The sequence below is a fragment of the Lissotriton helveticus genome (genome assembly GCF_964261635.1).
Source record: "Lissotriton helveticus chromosome 1_1 unlocalized genomic scaffold, aLisHel1.1 SUPER_1_unloc_2, whole genome shotgun sequence".
NCBI lineage: Eukaryota > Metazoa > Chordata > Amphibia > Caudata > Salamandridae > Lissotriton > Lissotriton helveticus.
The window spans coordinates 3,349,861-3,372,694 of record NW_027611659.1 but is presented as its reverse complement, the minus strand read 5'-3'; positions in this window follow the sequence as shown (position 1 = coordinate 3,372,694).

Sequence of the window (22,834 nt, the reverse complement as noted above, 5' to 3'; positions counted from 1 at the left end):
ATCATGCCACCCGGTACCCTGAAGCCATCCCTCTGAGGACAGTGACGGCCCCCGTGGTGGGGCGTGCACTGATGGGAATTTTCTCCAGAGTGGGATTCCCTCTAGAGGTGGTGAGCGACAGGGGGACCAACTTCATATCCAAGTATATGAAGTCCCTTTGGCAAGAGTGTGGTGTAACCTACAAGTTCACCACACCTTACCATCCCCAAGGAAATGGGTTGGTTGAAAGATTCAACCGAACCCTGAAGGGCATGATCATGGGCCTGGAAGGTCCAATGAGGCGTAAGTGGACGTCCTCTTACCATGCCTGCTCTTTGCATACCGCGAGGTGCCACAGAAGTCCCTAGGGTTCAGCCCCTTTGAACTGCTGTATGGTCACCCCGTGAGAGGACCACTGAGTTTGGTAAAGGAAGGCTGGGAGCAATCTCCCAGGAAACCTCCCCAGAATGTATATAGCTACATGCTGGCCTTCAGAAACCAAACCAGGCGCTTCAGACAACTTGCTGAGGCAAATCTGGAAGCTAGCCAGGAGGAGATGAAGCGGTGGTACGACCAGAATGCCACTCTGGTAGAGCTTCAGCCTGGTCAAGAGGTGTATGTCTTGGCCCCAGTGGAACCCTGTGCACTTCAGGATAAGTGGACAGGCCCATTTGAGGTTGTGGAGCGCAAGAGCTCAGTGACATACTTGGTGGACATGAAGACGCCCAGGAATCCTTTAAGGGTCTTACATGTCAACCGCCTCAAGCCCCACTTGAAAAGGTCCGAAGTGGGCATGCTGTTGGCCACTGATGAAGGAATGGAAGAGGAGTCTGAGCCTCTTCCTGACCTCTTAGTGGCCTGTGAGAAAGATGGGTCAGTGGATGGAGTTAACCTCTCACCCACCCTGACCCCTGAGCAACAGGAAGACTGCCGCCAATTGCTGGGGCAGTTTCCAGATCTGTTCTCCCTGGTTCCTAGTGTCACAGATTGGTGCGTCCATGATGTGGACACAGGAGACAGCTTACCTGTGAAGCATAAGGCTTACAGGGTAACTGACAGGGTCAGGGCCTGCATCAAGGAGGAGGTCTCCAAGATGCTTGCTCTTAGGGTGGTTGAGTCTTCCAGCAGTCCTTGGTCCAGCCCCGTGGTCTTGGTCCCAAAGGCTGCTGCGCCGGGAGCCACACCTGAACTCCGGTTCTGTGTGGACTACAGAGGACTCAATTCAGTCACCAAGACTGACGCGCACCCTATCCCCAGAGCTGATGAGCTCATTGATCGGCTAGGGGCTGCCCGGTTCCTCAGCACGTTTGATTTAACGTCTGGGTACTGGCAGATCGCCTTGACCGATGGGGCAAAGGAGAGGTCAGCATTCTCCACACCAGATGGGCATTTCCAGTTCCGGGTTATGCCATTTGGGATGAAGAATGCCCCTGCCACCTTCCAGAGGTTGGTCAACCAGGTGTTGGTTGGGCTGGATGAGTTCAGTGCCGCCTACCTGGATGACATCGCAGTGTTCAGTGGCACCTGGCCAGAACACCTGCGACACCTCTGGGAAGTGTTGATGGCGCTGCGCAAGGCAGGCCTCACAATCAAGGCAAGCAAGTGCCAGATTGGGCAGGGTTCAGTGGTGTACTTGGGACACCAAGTGGGGAGTGGCAAGGTGGCACCCTTGCAACCCAAAATTGAGACCATCCTGGCTTGGGAACCCCCCAAGACCCAGACTGCAGTGAGAGCCTTCCTGGGGCTCACTGGGTATTACAGGAGGTTTGTCAAGGGCTATGGCACTATTGTGACCCCCTTGACAGAGCTGACTTCTAAGAAGCAGCCCAGGAATGTAATTTGGACTGACACCTGTCAGAAGGCTTTTGACACCCTGAAGACTGCCATGTGCACGGCGCCCGTGCTCCTGGCTCCTGATTTCTCCAAGGAATTCATAGTGCAAACAGACGCTTCAGAGCATGGTGTAGGGGCTGTTCTCTCACAGATGACTGAGGAGGGCTGGGACCAACCCGTAGCCTTCATCAGTAGGAGGTTACTTCCACGGGAAAGTAGGTGGAGTGCAATAGAGCGAGAAGCATTTGCTGTGGTCTGGGCACTGAAGAAGCTAAGACCCTACTTGTTTGGGTCTCACTTCCGGGTTCAGACAGACCACAGGCCCCTCAGATGGTTGATGCAAATGAGGGGTGAGAACCCAAAACTGTTGAGGTGGTCCATCTCCCTACAGGGTATGGACTTCACGGTGGAACACCGCCCTGGCACAGATCACGCCAACGCTGATGGTCTGTCCAGATTTTTCCGCCTTAGTGATGAGGAACTCCCTGGGGAAGGGTAGTTCCCCCCACATTTCAGCTGGAGGGGACACGTGTTAGACCTGGCACCTTGGCGTGAGTTTCCCTTCCACTTTTTGCTGTTGTGCCTCAAATGTTTTGCTGGTGTCTGCTACTCAGGGCACTGCGCCACGGCCAACCCGTGCCGCAGTGCAAGTGCTCCCTACTGTAAAGTGTACCTGTGATTGATGTCCCTGATTGGTTCATTGGATTTACTGTTAGTCCCTAGTAAAATGCACCAGGAGTGCCAGGGCTTGTGAATGCCAATACTACTAGTGGGCCTGCAGCGCTGGTTGCGCCACCCACCGAAGCAGCCTTAAAATGTGTCTAGGGTCTGCCATTGCAGAACCTACGTGCAGTCTGGTACTGTCACACTGGCTGGGCAAGTGCACACACTTGCCAGCCCCTAAAACTTTCCCTTAACTTCATATTAGTCACCCCTATGGTAGGCCTGAGGGCAGGGTGCATTGTAAGTGTAAGGTAGGACATGCCCTGATGTGTGTGGCATGTCCTAATAGTGAATTACTACCAAATTCGTTTTTCACTATTGTAAGGCTACCAGTTCCCTTTAGGCCAGTTGGGCTGCTGGAATTATTACACTCTATAATCCCAGCAGGCTCAGGGAACATGGTAGAAATTAATGTTTAGTATGCCTGAACTCAGAATAATAAAATACTTCTTTTAGTAAAGTTTATTTTAATATCCTGTGTTTGCAAATGCTACTTTTAGAAAGTTAGCATTTGCTGGCCTAACCATTTCAGCCCGCCTCTGCTTGGATGTGGACCTGACTGTCTGGTGTGTGTGAGTGACAGGGCTGGGAGTTGGCAGGTAGTGATTAGCAGGATGACCCCTTAGTGGGTGGTGGGAGTTTCCCCTGAATGATGCATCAGGCTGTGCCCCTGCCTCCACAATGCTGGCTCCGCCCTCCTGGGGAGCGACTGATGACTCAGCCTGCACCTGGCCCAGGAAGGACCGAAGCCTGTCAACAAGGTGCTCAAGCTGCCCCTGCCTTCACAATGCCGGCTCCGCCCCCCTGGGGAGCGGCTGATGTGCCTGCCCTCACACTGAATGCAGAAGCCAGAAGTACCCACAACAAGTGCTCAGAGACTGGAGCAGTTATGCAGAGGCCCCCCTGGCTTGCTAGAACAAAAGAAACTGGGTATAAAAGAAGGAGCCCTGCTCCTTGTAAATTAGATCCTGTTTGTGCTACAGAAGAAACTCTGCCCGAAGAGAAGGACCTGGAAGGACTACAAGGAGGAGTGCTGACTCTGGCCTGTGTCTGGTGCCTTGCTGCCAAAGGAGAGGAAAGAAAAGACTACCAAAGACTTTTGCTTATTGAAACTTTGTGCCAAACTCTGCTGAAAGATCTCCAAGGGCTTGCCTGTGAACTTGCCCCCTGACCAGCGCTCCAGGAACAGTGAGCGCTACCCCCTGACCCAGGAACCACTGGAAGACGCTGTTTTCCTTTTGCAAGCCTCCCCAGGAAAAAGCGGAGCGCGCTGTGTCCATCGCGCTCCTCAGCAGCGCTCTGGGAGCTACCCGCCCTCTAAGCAAAGTGACTGCCGCCTGCCTGGCCCAGAAGCATCGTGAAGACCAGCCCAGCTGATCTGAACACCGTGACTGACCCCGAGCTGCAGCTCGCAACGTGAAGAGGGGTGGTGCCCGGTGCCTGCTTGCACCCCTTCGTGTCTGGGTGCCCCTGAACGCGCCGCCGCTGTCCAAGGAACAGCTGTTGCGTGGGGTGCCTGAACGTCGCCTGGATTAACAGAGGCCTGCACCGAGGATCTCTGCCCTCTGCGTGTGCCCTCCTGGTCAGGAAATCTCAAGGCGCTTCGTCCCTGTGGCCCGGCCCGCGCCGCAACGCCAACCTCCGAGCCAGAGCCGAGCCGCCGCTCGCTCCAACCCCGGGAGGAAGACACCGCGACGTGGACCACCGAGCCGACCTGCGCCTGGACTATCTCAGCAAGAAAAGGTACTGTTGAATTGCCCCGCGGTGCGAGCCTTTGCCAGCCTCGCTCGCACCGCCCTCCGCCTCGCTCAGCTCTCGGAGCCGCTTGTGGAGCGCTCCCAGGGCCCCCGCTCTCTCCCCCGCCAGCCGCGCACAGCCGTGCAGCTCGCAGAGAGAGGCGGAACTGACCTGACCTGCCGCCGCTCCCGCTAGAAGCGTGAGCCCGGGCCGGTCGAGCCCAGTCTGATCCCCGAAGGCGCTCTGAGGCTTCAGCAGGTACCCCGCCTTCCTGAGGACATTAACCAAGACCGCCCCAGATCATATCGAACTGGGGGAAGACAAGAACTGTTTTGAAACGCTAAGATTGCCTATTGCTAGAAAGAACTGTGGCAACACAACTAAGTGAACTGGAACCGCTATTGAAGTAACCAAGACTGTATTTACAAGCCTGCTTGAAATTTATATAAAGAAGATATATTTTTACAAATACAGTTTGGTGTCATTGTGTGGTGGGTTGGTGGTGATGGTGTAATGTTGCAAATGTTTAACCCTACATGCCCCAGAGATTAGCCTAAGACTGCTTAAGCCACACTACCTAGAGGGTAAGCAGAGGTTGTCTTGAAGGTAACCCTCAGCCCTGACGAGGAAGAGAGAGGCCCTGATTGTCGCCAGTGTTGCACTGCGCCAACCAGAGACTCCCCCTTCCTACACTCCGTCAGCGTAGCGTAGTTTTAAGCCCAGGGTTAGTTTTTAGTGATAGATCTTTGTCAATGGACACCCCCAGGCTTTTGACCAAGGTGGAGGGAATGGGAGGAGAGCCAAGTGCCAATAGTGTGGGCCCCAGAATAGTTGACTTTTGCCATTGAGGACAAGTTCGGTCTTGCCGGGGTTTAATTTCAGCTGGTTAGAGTCCATCAATTGAGGGATGTGTAGGATAGTGCTCTGAAACTCCTGAATGGATTCAGGGGAGTGTTCGATAGTGAAGATGAGTTGACGATTGTCTGCGTAGTTGAATGTGACGGCCTTGAATGCTTTGAGGGACTGAATCAGAGGGGCCATATATAAGTTAAACAAGAGGGGAGACAGCGAGGAGCCCTGAGGGACCCCGCAAGAAGTGTGGAGTTTGGGGGCTGAGAAGGGGGCTAGACAGACAGCTTGAGTACGGTCACTTAGAAAGGACCTAATCCACCTGTAGGCTGAGTTACAGATGCCGGCCTGTTTGACACGGTCGAGAAGGATGTTATGATCGACCGTGTCAAACGCTGCCGAATGGTCCAGTAGGACCAGGGCCTGTGGGATTCCTCTATCTGCATTGTTATGGAGAGAGTCTATAACGGCCGTGATGACTGTCTCGGTGGAGTTGGCGGGTCGAAATCCAGCTTGATAGGGATCCAGAAAGTTGGATTGCTCAATAAAGATCGAGAGGTGGGTGGTTACGAAAGCCTCTAGAACTTTTGGTAAATAGGGAAGGAGGGAAATAGGCCTATAGTTGGAGAGGATTGAGGTGTCTGCCCCTGTTTTTTTTAATAGGGTGACAACAACTGCCTCTTTAAAGATTTTAGGGACCACGCCTTGGGACAGTGACGCATTGAGAAAGGTCAGGATCGGAGGGGATAGAGCCGTAAATACATTTTTTTAAATGTGAGGAGGGCAACAGTCCCTGGGGGAGCCAGATTTTACCCTAGTCAGGAGGGCTTGTATGGAGTGTGCATCAAGAGGTGGGAAATGATCAAGGGAGTAGGTGCTGGGGGCACATGCGGTGGTAATGATGGCGATTTTGTTGAGAAAATATTTGTTGAGAGAATTGCACAGGTCTTGAGTGACCATAGGTTTGGGCAGAGTTCTCTCAGAATTGGAGAGCTTGTTAACAATTGCGAAGATGTCCTTGGCTTTATTTTCTGAGTGTTCTATTATGCCCGAGAAGTAGAAAACCTTGGCTTATGTGATGGCTTTCATATAGTCTGCTCGGGCAGCCAGATAGAGGGTTTTTTCGTGAGGATCATAAGCTCTCCTCATTTCCGCTCCTTTTGGCGGATGTCAAGTCTTTGGACCCTTAGGTCGTGGGAAAAACATTTTTGAGCGTCCGAGCGGTGAGCTATTTTGAGTTTTTTTAACGGGGCATGTGTGTTACTTGCTGCTAAAAGCCAGTCTGAGATGTTTGCCTCGGCCTGGTCGGGGTCTGCTCTATTGGCTGGTATAGAGCTCTCAAGACTTTCCAAAAAGGTTTGTTTGTCGAGGGTGCCCCATTTCCTAATGAGACCCCCCCTTAGTTGTTATGGGCTTACTACACATCGGTATAGAGATGGTAAAATTGAAGAGTAAGTGATCGGAACATATGCAAGGGGATATGATGGGTGAGGAGATAGTAAGATTGGTGACACCTGACAAAGGAAAAACAACACAACATTAAAGGAAACCAAAACGGGCAAGAAAGGAAAAAACACAAAACAAACAGAGGAATGAGAGAAAAAATAGACTATCTTCCACTCTCACCACAAGTACCCAACACAATCCCTGAAGTGGCAAAGAAGACAGTAAAAGGCAGGATGGGAGGACGTAAAGAGGTGGAATTCAGACCCAGAGAGAAAAGACACAGAAAGAACAGAAAGAGGGAGGATAGTATCACGTGGTGCAGAGGAGGAGAGAAATGCACCAATTGTAAAGGAACTGCTCGGCCAAACAGGAGGCAAGTGCTCACAGTCCAGTGCATCCTGACCTGATACGAAACCTGACCTGCACTAGGCGCCCAACAAGTTCCATCAGGTTATTATCGGACGTCTGATAGCAACAAGAACAGTGTATGGAGGGAGTCAAATGCTGAAGTTGGAGATACATACACCGAGATTGAGAGAGGGAAAAGAGAAAGAAGAAACAGGCAACAGGGAAACTTAGGGTGCTAGGAAACACTACCTGACAGTTATTTATTTCTTCCCCCAAGGGTGTCAGCCTCACCTCACAGCATTGCCTGATCATTCCAGATTACCTTGATAGGAAGTAAAGAGAAGGTTTTACATCAGACGACAATCGCACTTTATCCCATCTTCTAAATTACCGTCCTGAACTAACAAAACAAAATGAACTGTTGTTCTCTGAAAACCATTGTGAAGCAACTATGGTTATAAATATACAGACCATGATCTATGATCCCACTGCTGGGAAAGGTCTCGGTGCATGTGGAGTGCACCCACACTCTCAGAGAACAGACCCCAACAACACAGTCCCTTCTTCATAACTCCCATCCGTCCATTTACAGTTCATGAAACTTGCGAAGCAGAACAATCTGATTCACAAACGGCATGTTAAAGTCCTTCTACATAATTCTGCCCACAGTTCATACGTCAGTCAACCGCACTCTTAGATTTATACAAACCATGCTCTCTGAAAAACAGCAATTCAAGGTCACGCTGATGCAGTGTGGGAATACTGAGAAATGGAAAAGCAACAAGGCATCAATGTGTTGGCGCTTTTTATTTATAAATTATCTAAAGGGATGATGTGGAGGGTCGGTGTCTTGAGAGCCCCCCAAGGACGGCGACTCGAGAGCTGGAATTTGGACTCAAACCTTTGCAGGACAAAGCTTAGTACATTGGAATGTTGAGATCTCCATTGAACACAAGGGGCAGCAGCAGCCTCTAAAGCCTGATATAGGTCCGCTGCTCTCAATATTACAATGTCTTCATACACAGCCTCTCTCTTTCCCCTGCCTCTCCAAAATATATGAATATGAAACTGTAGCTCAAAGTGTCACTGGTGGCTCGGAACGGGGGGGGATTACTGCTCATCTCCTGCATCTCCCTGGATCACCTGCACAACTAAAAGTAGTTTAGCCGAGCTCAGGGAGAACAAGGTGTGGACGCCAGCCCCTTTCATAGCTACTGCTGTTAATGTTCAATAATTAACCGCCGTGGCAATGCATAGCTCCTAACTGTTGAACATTCACATCAACAGCTGTCAAGCAAAGGTTCAGAGTCGCACAGGTATCTCAACCCCCTCGGTCTCGGTCATCTTTGTTTTATTAATTAACACATTCTGCCCTCCTTAGTCAAATGCTGTAATGGACCAGCCATTAAAGGACCGCTCCCTAGTTAAAGGCCTTTGCCTTTGGAGCTGTTAGGTCACATTAAAGATTTAAAATATTTACAATAGTCAGAAACATGGTTACTCCTTCAGAGAAATAATCATTATAGTATTTGCAAGAGGATCACATAAAGTATATGAATAGACAGACCAACACAACAACTGTCTGCTAAGAAATGGAAAATGGTTCATCCCTAACATCAAATAGCAAATTGACTGAGTCTGCTCAGTTAAAATAAAAGGAAAGTTCTTAAGTATAAAATTAGGGTTGGGGTGTAAACTCCACTCCGCCTGCAGATTTCAAGGAGGTTTGCCTCTCCACGCGGCAGAGTTTGCTGGCACCCATCCTTACTTTTCAGGTGAATCAAGACAAGAAGGCCCGCTGATGTGTCCAAAGCAGGACGGCCCAGGTTGATGATACTTGCACCATATCTATTTTTGTCAATAGGACTTTTTTTTGCATTTGTTGCAGTGCACAGCCCCTCGGCCCCCAGCTCAGGTGCATGTGCCTCAAATGTTATCATTTGGCACATTATCAATGCAGTTCGTTATCAGGGTGGGAGTTTTCAGTGACAGATGGGCACAGTAATGTAAACTCCTCAGCCAGAAGCGAAAAGGCTACTTCTCCAACTGAGAGGGGATGGCCAGTGTGTGGGAGCCCCGTACCTCTTGCTGCCCATCCCAGCCGTCCAGAAAGTCCATTTGGGATCACATGCCTCAGAGTTCTCAGACAAAGAAGGTTTCATCCCCTCCCTCCTCCCTTGAGTCTACACCTCCACCTTGCAATATCCCAACAAAGCTGGAGAAGGGGGCAGCTGGCACTTGCGTGGACTGTGCAGCTCCAGAGTATATGGGCAGGTCTCTTCTTTACCTCACTCGGTGTCTAGCTGGCGCTGTGCAGGCAGAATGCTGGGACTAAGGCTGCCGCTGCTCGCTGTCAGATCTGTGCTGTGCTTGGGTCATCTCCCTGCTGCGAGGAGGGGGGAGCCCTAGTCATCCCCCATCAATCTCTGGAGAGCTCGGCTTCTGCGGAGATGGAGGTATGGAGAGACACATCCTACACAGCCAGAGAGAAGTGATGGGGTGCTGGCACTGGAGTGCTGTGGTAGTTATGGGCTTAGAGCTGGAGTTTGTTTCCATGTCACACATTGTGCTTTCACCATTCTGTCCGGAATTCAGTATCTTTTGCGGGATGACACTTTTTTCTTGAGTGGGTAAGGCTTACAGTGGTTGGTGTCCATGGGGTGAGAATTCTTATTTGGGGGTGAGCCTTTGTTGAGGTTTATTTAGTTTGACTCACCTGGGGCTGTTGTTGCCAGTGCCCCTAAAGTGCCGTTTGTTGAAACTGCTGGGCAGGGAAGCATGAAAAAGATTGTTTGTTTGTAAATCTCACTGCTCCGTATGTTACTCTTTGAGGTTTTGTTACCAGTTCCTAAGGGTCAGTCTGTGCAAAGGTGAGGGGTGTTAGTAGTATAAATTGCGAGGTTTAGTCGATGGTATGCATGCTTCTGTTTAATTCTATGTAGAGTGCTATTTGAGATTCTCCTCATGGTTGCAGAATGATTTCTGAATCCTGGAGCCCCCATATTGGAACCAGCAAGTGTACTTTGCAGAGGGACTAAACTTTCTTGTCCTTTGGAGCCATCAGAAAATGTTGGAGTCGAAATGTGAGTTTTCAGAAGTTTCTAAAGGTTATTTTTAAAAAAGTTAAAGGGTTTCATAGCAATCCTTCCTGCAATGAGACAGGCAACTCTCCCTATGTTGACAATGTCTTGCGGTGCCTTAGCCCATGGAATGGAAGGAGTTGGGTGCAGGATTGAATGATTAAAAGATCGAAAGATGTGCCCTTAGCACATGGGGCCCCAGCGCTTTCTACCCAGAACAGTGAGGTGCCTACTTTGTGTAGGCTGAATGAGCATACTTCGTACGTCTTTGGGCGCAGAGTTGGATTTACCGACAAGTGTACTCATACAGAAAAGAATAGGCTCTCTAACGTACCCTTGTTTTCAACACTTCTTGAGAGGATGGGTGTGAGGCGTCAGGATTGCACCACTCGCACTGACATCAGGAGTCCAGCTTTTGGTTCCTTTCTTCAGTTGTGTAGTTATCAGGTAGGACACAGGGTGTTCCCTAGAGCCGAAGCCTCACTACCTAATTGGGAGTTGAGGTGCTCAAACAAGGCAGAGCTTACAGGCATTAGTATTAGGTGTCTGCAGTGTCACAGCTTGCAGGACCACATCCCAAAACTAGCAAGACCTCATTTTTGTCATGTTGTTCCCTAGCAGCTCTCTGCTTCCCACCCATAATCTAACCTGCTGAAAACAGGACTTATTATACAGGGAAAGTCAAGTTTTGCCCCTGTTCCAGGCAGTATTTTATTTCAGACATATCTTTATTGTGTTTAATTGCTGGTCTGCAACGTGGTGTCCTTGCACCTTCTGGCGTGTCAGGCAGCATGCAGACATGCAGTAAATCACAGGTAACAGACCATGGGAAGTGCACTGCACTTACACGTTTGCCCTTTGTGTGAAGCACGAAGCCCAGGACTCGGGGTAAAAAACACACCTATAAACTGAATAATTAATAGTGATTAAAAGAGAGGGGATGGCAATGGACATTACATGTTCTACAATACAATACATCAACATGGGACAGCAATATTACTTTTTCTGAGGTGCTGTATTATCCTCCATTTTCATCTTGTTTTTTTTAATTCCCATGTTTGCATGGTTTCCCTAACACTCCTTTTAGAATCGCTTGCTCAATAACTTTATCAAGGAGAGGTAGAATTCCCTCCTCCAATCCATGTGTAAGATTGCACCGAGGAGTGTGTGGATACACTGCAGTCGGTGTCACCATGGTTGCACTGAGAAATGTGTGGATACACTGTGGTCGGTTTCACCGTGGTTGCACTGAGGAGTGTGTGGATACACTGCGGTAGGTTTCACTGTGGTTGCACTGAGGAGTGTGAGGATACATTGTAGTCAGTTTCACCGTGGTTGCACTGAGGAGTGTGTAGATACACTGCATTCAGTTTCAATGTGGTTGCACTGAGGAGTGTGTGGATACACTGCAGTCGGTTTCACCGTGGTTGTACTGGCTCTGCACTGTCAATCAATCCAGTTTATTTTCTTGTAAAATTCCTAACCTCTTACTTTACTGTGTAATTTAAAGCTGGAAGTGAATCCTCCCTTGTAAAGACTGATTACAAATGAACTCTTGACTCTTGTGAATGTAATATAGATTCTTCATGTTGTGTCCGAATGACAGCAACATCCATTGTGCAGCAAATTACACAATTCATTTTACAAAGAAGGTACCGCCTTAACAAAAACACTGGACTTGTCACACTAAGTATACATTTGTGGCCATTCATTAGCAACCCAATTTGTACAGGAACATTTGCTGACAGCTTATTAGTTAGTTGTATGTCAAAGTGCCTACAACTGGTACTTCTTCTCCAATAGGAGTAGGTTTAGAGCTTCCGTTCGTCAGACTGTGGAATGGGGGAGCACCTTCCCAGATTAGAAGTGACGCTGGATAGCCATTTACTTCTCCTTCCACAAAAGGGTCACTCTGGTGCACCTCTCGGACTGCACAAAGCATGCAATCCTTCGCCAGTCTCAGGCCCCGTCATTGTGTCTGATTCTGTTCATTAGGAATGCCCAGTGTATGTGTAAATTGTTCAAAATCATATTAACTGAAGGAATTTTTTTAAATCTTAAATTTGTTGAGAATTCAACATTCTATATTTCATTAGGCTGTGGGGTTTCGGGACTGGAGGCATGTTTCAATGTAACTGCCTTTGATTCTGCATGTTCGACAAGGAGGCCAGTTAGGCTTGAACCATTGTCTAAGACACCCCACTCTGTGCCATCTGATTCATGTTCTGTGAATCACTGTGAAATCAACACTCCCAGTTACTGCAAATATGGCAAGGAGTGTTTCTTCTTCTGCACATTATTAGTATTTGAGGTTAATAATCACCATGCACTGCTAATTACCCCACATATTACATCACTCATGACATCATCTATGGCATTATTAATAATATCAATGCAACATTTGCTGTAAAAGTATTGATTAGAAAACTGGGACGAGAATTATGGTTACCTTAGAGCACAAGTTATATTTATTTGGCAATTTCCTAACTTTAATGTCCCTGTCGCTTTTGTTTCTTTCATTGAATTTCGACATATTTAATGCTATTTTTCGGAGGGAGTTTTCTATAGCATGAACTCGACCCGAAGGCATCAGAGCACTTTACATGAGCGCCAGTTGCATTACAGATGGGCACATTTGTTTTGTTAAGCACAGAAGGATTAAATGATTTGCCCAGAATCACAGGATGTTGAGTGTGCTTGATGAGACTTGCACCCTGTTCCTCAGCTTCCATGTTGACCTCTCTAGCCGTTTGGCCACATCCACATCCTAACTGTAATGTCCCTGTAACCTTTGTTTTTTTTTGGAGAATATATATATATATATATATATATATATATATATATATATATATATATATATATATATATATATATATATATATATATATATATATATATATATTCACTGAAAAAACCATAGGTTTTGCACCAGTTATAGTTAGCTGGAAATTTTACTCGCATAAAACCATTGAAATTCCCACGTTATAGTTAGTTGGACTCACTATAACTTGCGCGTGCAATGCACTGCTGATGACGTCACATATTACATCACTCATGACATGGTCAGTGACATCACTCATGACATCACTGATGACACCATCCAGTGAATGTGTGTCTTTCTGAAAAATAAACATGTGTTATATATGTATATGTAAAAGTTGATGGAAGAATAAATGTTTAAATACGTTTTTACATGGATGTTTTAAAAAAAAAAATTGATTGGTTAACTGGTTTATTAAGTGTATCTTAGTGAATACATATATTAGAGAGTAATGTTTAAATATTTAAATATATGTATTAGTGTTTCACTTTGTGTATAAGTGGCTGCATGGCTTGGTGAGTAGGTACATGTGTATGTATATAGGTTATTAGATGTTTTTCTTAGTATCAGTATGAGTGTTTGTATGGTTTGGTGGAGGTATTACTTAGCACATAGGTGCATGAATGACTGACTCTCTCTTTGTATGTGTTTTGAAGACAGCATATGTGCAGGACTGTATGGGTGGATGACTGTGTATATGTGTGTGTTACTGAGTAAATGAGTGTCTCACTAGTTTCTTTATCAGTAACTACATATGTTTTAATCTAGTTTATGTGAATATTGATGTATATAAGTGAGTATATCTGAGAGTAAGAGATTGTAAGAGTTCCTATTTAAATTAGTATGTGTTTATATAAGTGATTGTTTAAGTGAGTAAGTATGTATAAGTTTTCTTAGAAGTAAAGTGGTAGTGTGTGTATAGCTGTATATGCAAATAAATGGATGTTCAATAGTTTATTTGCATGTGTGAGTAAGTGTGTGAGTAACTTTTGGATGACTGTCGGTGTGTAACAGGATGTATAGCTGTATCACTACATATGATGAGTGAGTATATGTATGAGTGACTATATAGAACTGTTGGTGAATCAGTGCATGTGTATATAGATGGTGGAATTACTGAATTGGTTGTTGTAACTGGTATGGGTATCTCCATTTTTTTGTAAATTTTAGTTTCTCTTTTTGAATATGCGTTTCAATGGTTACATTACACTGAAAGGAGGTCTGTCACTCTGTCACAAGGATGGTGTCATCAGTGATGTCATGAGTGATGTCACTGACCATGTCATGAGTGATGTAATATGTGACGTCATCAGCAGTGCATTGCACTCGCAAGTTATAGTGAGTCCAACTAACTATAATGTGGGAATTTCAATGGTTTTATACAAGTACAATTTCCAGCTAACTATAACTGGTGTGAAACCTATGGTTTTTTCAGTGAATTTAATAGGTTTTTTTAATGCTAATTCCAAACTATAACTGGTGTGAAACCTACGGTTTTTTCAGTGAATTTCAAAGGTTTTTTAATAGGAAATCTCTATAGGTATGAAAAGTAATATTTTTTCTAACGAATTTTATATTGTGTAAATATGTAATTTTTTATTTTTTATTTTTTAATTTTTTGCCCCGGGGCGCGTACCGGTGAACGTAAGGGTAAGCGCAATGTTACGGCGCGCCCCGGGGCGCGTACCAGGGAGCGTCCCGTTAGCGCTATTCCCGCATACGAAAACAACATCGTTACGTTTCGCGTAGTCTCGTGATGCGTCATATGACGCACTGCGTAAGCGCACCCGGAAGCACGCGATCGCATACGATCGCGCAACGTCTCGACTCGCTTACGCGACGCACCCCGGGGCGCGCCCCGGGGCGCGTAGCTTACGCGCGTCGGGTCATGTGATCTGAAAATAACACTTTTCATTGGTGCAGATCAGTTTTGGTTTCCAAATGATGAAAGCCTGGATCATGTGACTTGAAAATAACACTTTTCATTGGTCCAGAACAGTTTTGTTTTCCAAATGATGAAAGCCCCCAACTTTTTTCCTTATTCTGACTTTGTCCTTTGACTGAGGAAGACCTGTTTCGAGTTCTATCTCTACTCTTTACTAGTAGAAAATGGCTACAGTAGCAGCAGCAGCTGGAGCATCTGCCCCACCACCACCACCATCTAAAAGACCACCAGAAGATTACATTGGTGGTCAAGAGGAAGAGGAGGAGGATGATGAAGAGGAGGCACAGACAAGGGAGTTCCTGCCTGAAGATAAACAGCCCTACAAACCCAAAGAGCACTTTATATGGGAGTTCTACAAACTCCCAAGGGGTTTTAAAAAAGTCAACGCTGCAAAGGTGACTTGTTTCATTTGTGGTGCTGAGCTATCCAGGGGGAACCCTAACAAAAAGTATTCCTTCGGGAATCATACCATGATTCCCCACATGATGCGTTGGCATCCAAACAATTATTCTAATGCAGAGTTAAGGGACCTCTGCAGTAAGCTACCCCCATCAACGTCTAGACGCTCAACATCAAAACAACCCACTCCATCGGGTCCGGGGGCAAGAGACACATTGGCTACTATTCAACTTAAGTTTGCCGATTACAAAATCGTGTGCAAATATTGTAACACAATGGTGAGCAAAGCATCGTACTTATGGTTGCTGGTGATAACCATAAGTGTCCAAAAAACCCCTAATTTTTCCTGATTTTTTTTATGCTCCAGTTGAGCCATTTACAATTCCCTGTTTTTTGTTTTTCCCCATAAAAAATACAAAAAAAATATAAAAGTGTTCAGAAAAGCCCAAAAAAGTACAAAATGTTCATAAAAACATTAAAAAAAATATAAAACAACAAAAAGAAGCAAAAATCCAGTTCTTTTTAGAACTACCTTTACTTTATAAAAATAAACCTATAGTTTTAAAGAATCTGTGTCAATCTTTTTTCTGCAGGGTACGCGTACCGGTACGTGCACCGGGGCGCGCACCGGGGAGCGCACCAAAAAAAAATAGAAAAAAAAAATGAATGAAGGAGTTAGCATGAGGGAAGAACACAAAGAGAGTAATGTTAAGAGAAAGAGAGCTAGAGGGAGAAACACAGAGGGATTGTTTATTACATAGTACAAAACAGAGAAGGTGTAATAGGGTGAAAGTGAGAAAAGTAAAATGACTAAAGGCGCGAAAGAAGGGAAGAGAGGGGAAGAAGACTAAAGTAGAGATAGTGGGAGAATGTGAGTGGGTGTTGAAAGAAAAAGAAAGGACAGAAAAAAATAGAGAATGAAGGGTAGTGGCGTAACTGGGATAAATGAAGAACGGTGAGGGAGGGTAAGAAAAGACCAGTTAGTATAAGTAATGAGGGGTGAAAGAGGGTGAAAAATTTAATTAGGATAAGACATGGGAAGTGACAAAGAGAAAGGACAAAGAGAGTAAAGGAAACAGTACCTGAATGGGTTTGAGTGAAACAGCAAAGAAAGATAAGTAATGCAGTGTGTGTGACTTATAGGGAGTCAGTGGGTGTAGGTCGGGGTGTGGGTGTGGCTGTGTGGGGTGTTTTGGTGTGCGTGAAGGTGAGGGTGTGTGAAGTATGTGTGAGCAGTGTATGGGTGTGGGGTGTATATGTGTGCGATGTATGTGTGTGTATGGAATGTGTGTGTGTATGTGAAGAGTGTGTGTGGGGTGATTTTTTGTGTGTATGAGGTGTGTGTGTGGTGTGTGTATGGGGTGTATGTTAGAGGTGTGTGTATGTGTTGAGAGGGGCATGAGGTGTGTGTGTAGGAGTAACGTAAATAATTAAGAAAAACAGAATGAGTGAAGAAGCAAAGGAAGGGAACAGAGGGTAAGTGAAGTAAAGAATAGGGATTGAAAGAAGTTGAATATGAGAGGGGAAATAGGGAAATTGGAGTAAACATGGAGAATAAGAATAAGTGAGGGCAGCAGAATAAAGACACAGGAGTGAGGTTGGTTGAGAAAATATTAGTGAGCTTAAAGCAAAGGGTGATGACAAAATACATTTTTATAGTCATACTTACCATATAATAAATGTAACTTTAATAAAAAAAATTACTACACTTTGTATCTGTGAAAGAGAGAAGAAAAAATAAGTTATAATTAGTAAAATGTGTATTTTAAATTAAAAGATACAAATGAAGAGGTTAAAAATCATAACAGTGTATTTAGAAATAAAGTAAGAGTGAAGGACACAGAAAGGGAAATAAAGTAAGGTAGAAGGATAAAAAGAGAAAAAAGAAATAGAATGAGAGCAAATTACTAAGAGTAAGGCATATAGATTCACTGACACAGAGGAAGAGAAGAACAGAGAAATGAACTGAAGGTAAGAAAGATACTAAAACAATGTGAGTTAGCAAAACTAAGTCTGGAAACATTAGTAAGTAAAAAGATAATAACAGAGACGGAAAAGAGTCTAATAAGGAAGCATTTAGAAGATTGGAAAGGGGCGACCACTCGGTCCCCCCGAACGTATGGTGGAGTACCCCGATCCCCCCGGGAAACCGTTTTGGGCGGGGAGGCGTGACTTGGCTGGTATGCCCGTAGTGGCGTAGCCGGGGCGCGCCTTCTTCCCGCCCAAGAAGGGTTGTCCTAGACACCTGCACCGTTCGAACCGCCCCGTAGGCGTGTTGGGGAAGGTCCACGCCCTCCCGAGGAAGGATAAAAGGAGCATCTTGCCAAGGAAGCATCCTCTTGTTCCTGTGCTTGGAAGCTGCACCTCCTCGTTGCTCGTGAGCCCGAGACGGAACAAGGAGCCAATTTTGAGAACTTGTAATTTTTTGTGTTTCTCTTTTAGTGAGTCCGAAGCTTTGGATCCAGGACCTCGTGGAATTCCCACAATACGATGCCGGGCAAGAGGGTCGGAAAGAAAGTTGGGACTGAACAACTGCTTCGCACGCTGGTAAAAGATATGGCGGACATGAAGAAGCAGATGGCGGCAATGAATGGTAGACCGAAGAAGACCATCGGGCCAGCATTGCCGGGAATAGACCCTGCCGGGAGAGGTAAAAGGGTCAAGAGTAGGGCGGCAGGTGGGGAGGCCCCGGTTCTTGAGTCACCACCGGCGAGCCCGGTCGGTCCAGTGGGGGCCCCAGTTCCGATACCGAACGCGGGACAGCCGATCCCTGTGGTAGTTACGCCCGTGAGTGAGGGGGATATGCCTCCCGAACTGGCCGCTCAGTTGGCGGCATGGTTGGGCAAAAACAATGAGAGTGCTCCCGCACCAAGAGACACGGCGGCAGAGGCCAGGTTGATAATGAAGCAGTTGCGGCAATCGAGAGATGCTGCGAAGGCACCTTGTCCTCTTGTTTTCCCGCAGGTTCCCTCGGATAAACCGGCACCGGTCGTTGGAACAACAGCTGCAACAGATACGGCTTATGGTTCTGGTAAGCAGCCGTTGCTGATAGCAGGGGAGGGATCGTTACCCTCTAGGAGGGAAAAAATTGTTCAGCATATCCCGCTGGATGTGAAAGAGAGGATTTGGGCCGATAAATATGTGAACATGTTTTCGTTGTTGACCGATCACTATGAGATAGAACACGTTAAAAATCAGAAGGAGTTGTTGCATCCGAGTGTATGGCGTGCAAAAATGGCGGGTTTCAGGGTGGAGGAAACAATCGCTAATTGGGCCAGGGCGTTCGGCATGTTTACCGCAATCATGGGGGAACGTAGGCCTGAAGTATTATCAGAATTGGCCTGTTATCAGACACGTATTATGGAATTTTTTGAAGCATATGAAGGTAATCAATGGATGGGTTATGATAACAAATTTCGTAAGGCCAAGGAGCACGACTCATCCCTGACGTGGGATTGTTTCGACTCCATTTCCTGGCAGAAGTAAGTTATGCCGAACACGACGAGGTCGTCTTCTTTTGGCGGGAATGGCGCAGAGCCTCCCCGCCAGTACTTGGCGGCGCCCTTTCGGGCAGGCGCCAATGGGGATCAGCACAACAAGAATAATGGGAACTCAGGTAAAAAAGGGGTGTGTTGGAGCTTTAACAGAGGCAAGTGCACTAGGCCACAAGGAACATGCAAGTTCAGGCATGAGTGTGCAGGGTGTGGACAGTCCTCACACCCCGAGAGTTCGTGCAGAGCAAAGAATAGTGAGACGGGAGGTAGAGGGGGGGCCAAACAGGTCTAACATCGCCCGAGGGGCACAGTTACCCACTCCTGTTGACATCATGGCATTGATCCCTTGGCTGAACCGATACCCGGACCATGTCTCCGCTGGGGTGTTGCGAGACGGTTTTTCATATGGTTTCCGCATCCCGGCGGGGGGTTTACGGGGGGAAGCACAGTGTAAGAATCAACTATCTGTGCAACGAAACACGACGGTGGTGCAGGCAAAGATTGCAAAAGAGGTGACCCGAGGTCGGGTTGCGGGGCCGTATGTGCACCCGCCTGTTGTTAATTTTGTATGTTCACCATTGGGAGTAGTCCCCAAGAAGGACCCAGGTGAGTTTCGGTTGATCCATAATTTGTCTGCTCCTAGGGGTCTTTCGGTGAATGATGCGATTGACCCGGGACTGTGTTCGGTGCGGTACGCATCCTTTGATGAGGCCGTCGCCATGTTGAATCGCCTAGGGCCCGGAGCGCTGATGGCTAAAACAGATATTGAGTTAGCGTTCCGGTTGCTCCCGGTACACCCACAGGATCAGCGCCTCTTAGGTTTTGTGTTCCAAGGACGTTATTACATGGATAAATGTATGCCGATGGGTTGCTCCATTTCTTGTGCATATTTTGAGAAGTTCAGTACCTTCTTGCAATGGGCGTTCACTAGAGCCACAGGCCTCACACAGGTAATGCACTACCTTGATGATTTTCTGTTTCTGGGGGCAGCCGGGGGCACGGAATGTGTACAGGCTTTGATGGAATTCTGTAATCTCATGAAAAGTTTTGGTGTGCCATTGGCACCGGGCAAAACAGTGGGGCCATCTACGTCAATCGAGTTTCTGGGAATTGAGCTTGATTCAGTAGAGGGGTGCTTCCGTCTGCCCAGGGAGAAGGTAATGAAGTTTAAGGCCGCACTAGAAGTATGCATTGGCGAGAGAAAAGTAACTCTCCATCAGCTGCAACAGATTGTGGGTCAGCTTAACTTTGCCCTCAGAGTAATACCGATGGCTCGGCCCTTTTCCCGCTCTATCGCACAAGCCATGGTGGGTCTCAAAGAAGGACACCACCGCACAAGACTGTCAGCCGAGGTTCGCCAGGACATGCGCATTTGGTTGGCATTTCTGGTGGATTTCAACGGTCGTGTCGTGTGGAACAAGCCAGCAGTTTCCTCCGAGGAGCTGGGGTTGTGGACGGACTCGGCAGGGAGTGTGGGTTTTGGCGCCATATTTGGTAAAAAATGGTCGGCACAAACATGGCCGGCGTGGTGGCACGATAGTGGGCTCACAGGTAACATCGGGTTCCTCGAGCTGTTCCCCATTCTGGTGGCCTTGAAAACATGGCCAGAGGGGCTGCATGATCGTGCAGTGGTGTTCTGGTCTGATAATATGACTGTTGTTGAATGTATCAATAATCAGGCAGCACGTTGCAAATGGATTTTGAGATTGCTGAAAGAAATTGTCCTGCTATGTATGAGATTAAATGTCCACTTTAGGGCAAGACACGTGCCGGGGGTACTGAACCAGGCAGCTGATGCACTCTCTCGTTCCCATATGCAGGCCTTCAGGGGTTTTCTGCCCTCAGCGGACTTGGTGGCGGCACCATTTCCCGAAGCTCTCTGGTCTCTCGGTGCCCCGGATTACAAAACCTCGTGGGAGAGAGTTTAGCACCCAGGACAAGGAAGGCATATGAAGGAGCGTTCCGTTCATATTGGTCATTTTTGGGTTCAACGGGGGGGAGCATTGGGGACAGGAGGAGTCTGTTCTGCAATTTCTGGTAGCACTACATCAGGCAGGCCGATCACTGGCAACAGCCAACAGGCACAGGGCCGCCATTGCCTTCATGGCACAGGCGCATGGCATCCAGGACCCCACATCGTCCTTTCTCGTGAAAAGAGCATTGCGTGGGTGGCAACGCCTTCAGGGTCGGAGAGTGGATGGAAGGCACCCGATAGATCTGGCTAGGTTGTCCCTGTTAATGGCCGTACTCCCTGCGACTTGTTCATCTCAATCAGAGACGGTGCTGTTCCAGGCCGCTTTTGCATTAGCATTCCATGGGGCTATGCGGGTGAGTGAGCTGGTAGCAAGGAATAAGTGGGATACGGGGGAGGTCTGTGTCGAGACCACATTCAGATCAAGGGTGACACAATGGTGGTCACAATAGCCAGTTCCAAGACCGATCAGGAAGCCATCGGGGACAGTGTGGTAGTCCAGCGGATCCCGGAGTCTCCCATGTGCCCGGTAAAATGCGTGGAGGAGTATTTAGCGCAGAGGGCGGCAGCATGGGGGGGGGAGTTTGTTGAGACACACCAATGCCACCCCACTGACGAGGTTTCAGTTTCAGCGGGTGTTATCAATGGCAATCGCGTCAGCGGGCTTGGACCCGAGCGATTTTGGGACCCATTCCTTCCGGATAGGGGCTGCTACGGAGGCTACAGCCAGGGGTCTGAGTGTTGAAAAAGTGAAACAATTGGGGCGTTGGTCCTCCAATTGCTATAAGAGGTATGTGCGGTTGCACATGTTGTGAAGCCTATGTCATGCACTCACGCTTCTTGTTTTCTGTTTGATTTTCAGTTGCACGAGCAGGCCTTGCGGGGCGGTCAGTGCTGTTGACCCGACACCTGGGGACCAGCGGTCAAAGTTCACCGGCTGAGGAACGAGTGGTGTGGGTCGTTGGCCACTCATACGTGAGGCGCGCCGCGGATGTATTCAAAGCAGGTGACATGATTCACGTTGCGGGGGAATACGGGTACAGGGTGACCTTCCACGGAAGGGGCGGGCTCTGTATTGACCATTTTCAAGGTTTTATGGAGGGTTTGTTAGGGCGGACAAGGTCACCGCCGTCTGTAATCATAGTGCATCTTGGGGGCAATGATTTGGTGACCATTGGTCGACGAGTACTTCTTGAGTTAATCTTGGCCTCGGTAAGCTGGTTGGCAAGGAGGGTTCCGGGGTGCACGATCGCATGGTCACACATGATTCCTCGGAAGGTGTGGCGGGGGGCCCTCTCTGTGTCAGCTTTGAATCACTCGGTAAAGAAGGTTAATAGCAAATTAGGTAGACTGTTTCGCACAGGAAAATTGCATTGTGTACCACATGGATGTATTCGGGGGGATCATATGTATCTGGAGGATGGGGTCCATTTGACCCGGGAAGGAAATGTCTTACTCATAGGGGACTTCCTAGCTTGGTTAAAAAGTTTGAATAGCCATGACCTATAGTAGGAGTTTTTGGGGGGTCCGGATAGCCGGTCAACTATCCGGCCTGTGGCGGTAAGGTCATGATCGGTGAGCAGTAATTGGAAGATCCCTAGAGGTGGGGCGCCACCCATTATGGATGGGAGCGCCCGGGGTGAGGCGGCCATTGGCCCCTCACACGGGGAGGCGGTACCCTCTAAGGATGGGGACGCCGAAAGGGAAGGCGGTCATCGGCCCCTCCCTGGGGAGGAGGGGCTACGGGCCCCTCCTGGGAATTTCCCGGGGCCAGGACATCCGCGACGGCGGATGTGGTAAGCAGTGTGGGGTGGGAGGGGGGTCTACGCTACCTTCTAGACACGTCACACGAGTCCTCGGACGACCACCAAGATGGCGCCGAGTAAATATGGGGCCCCCGTTAAGACAAGGGAAATTGGAAGTTGGCACAGAGGTACAGTCCTCTGTGCACCCGCCCCTCACAAGTGAGGGGGGAAGTATGGTATTAGGGATCTGACACCGGTTACGACCTTGCCGTTGGCCCGTAATGCTAGGATGTACAATTTGATTTTGAGAAAATGCATCGTAATGTGTAAATAAAATTGTACATGATATGAAACTGTTAATTTAATGTTTTAATTTTTGTTTCATATTTTAATAAATACGGCCGGTGAGGGTAACTCCCTCACCGCCTTCCAAAAGCTCAAGAACCGTTTCCGTCTTCCCATT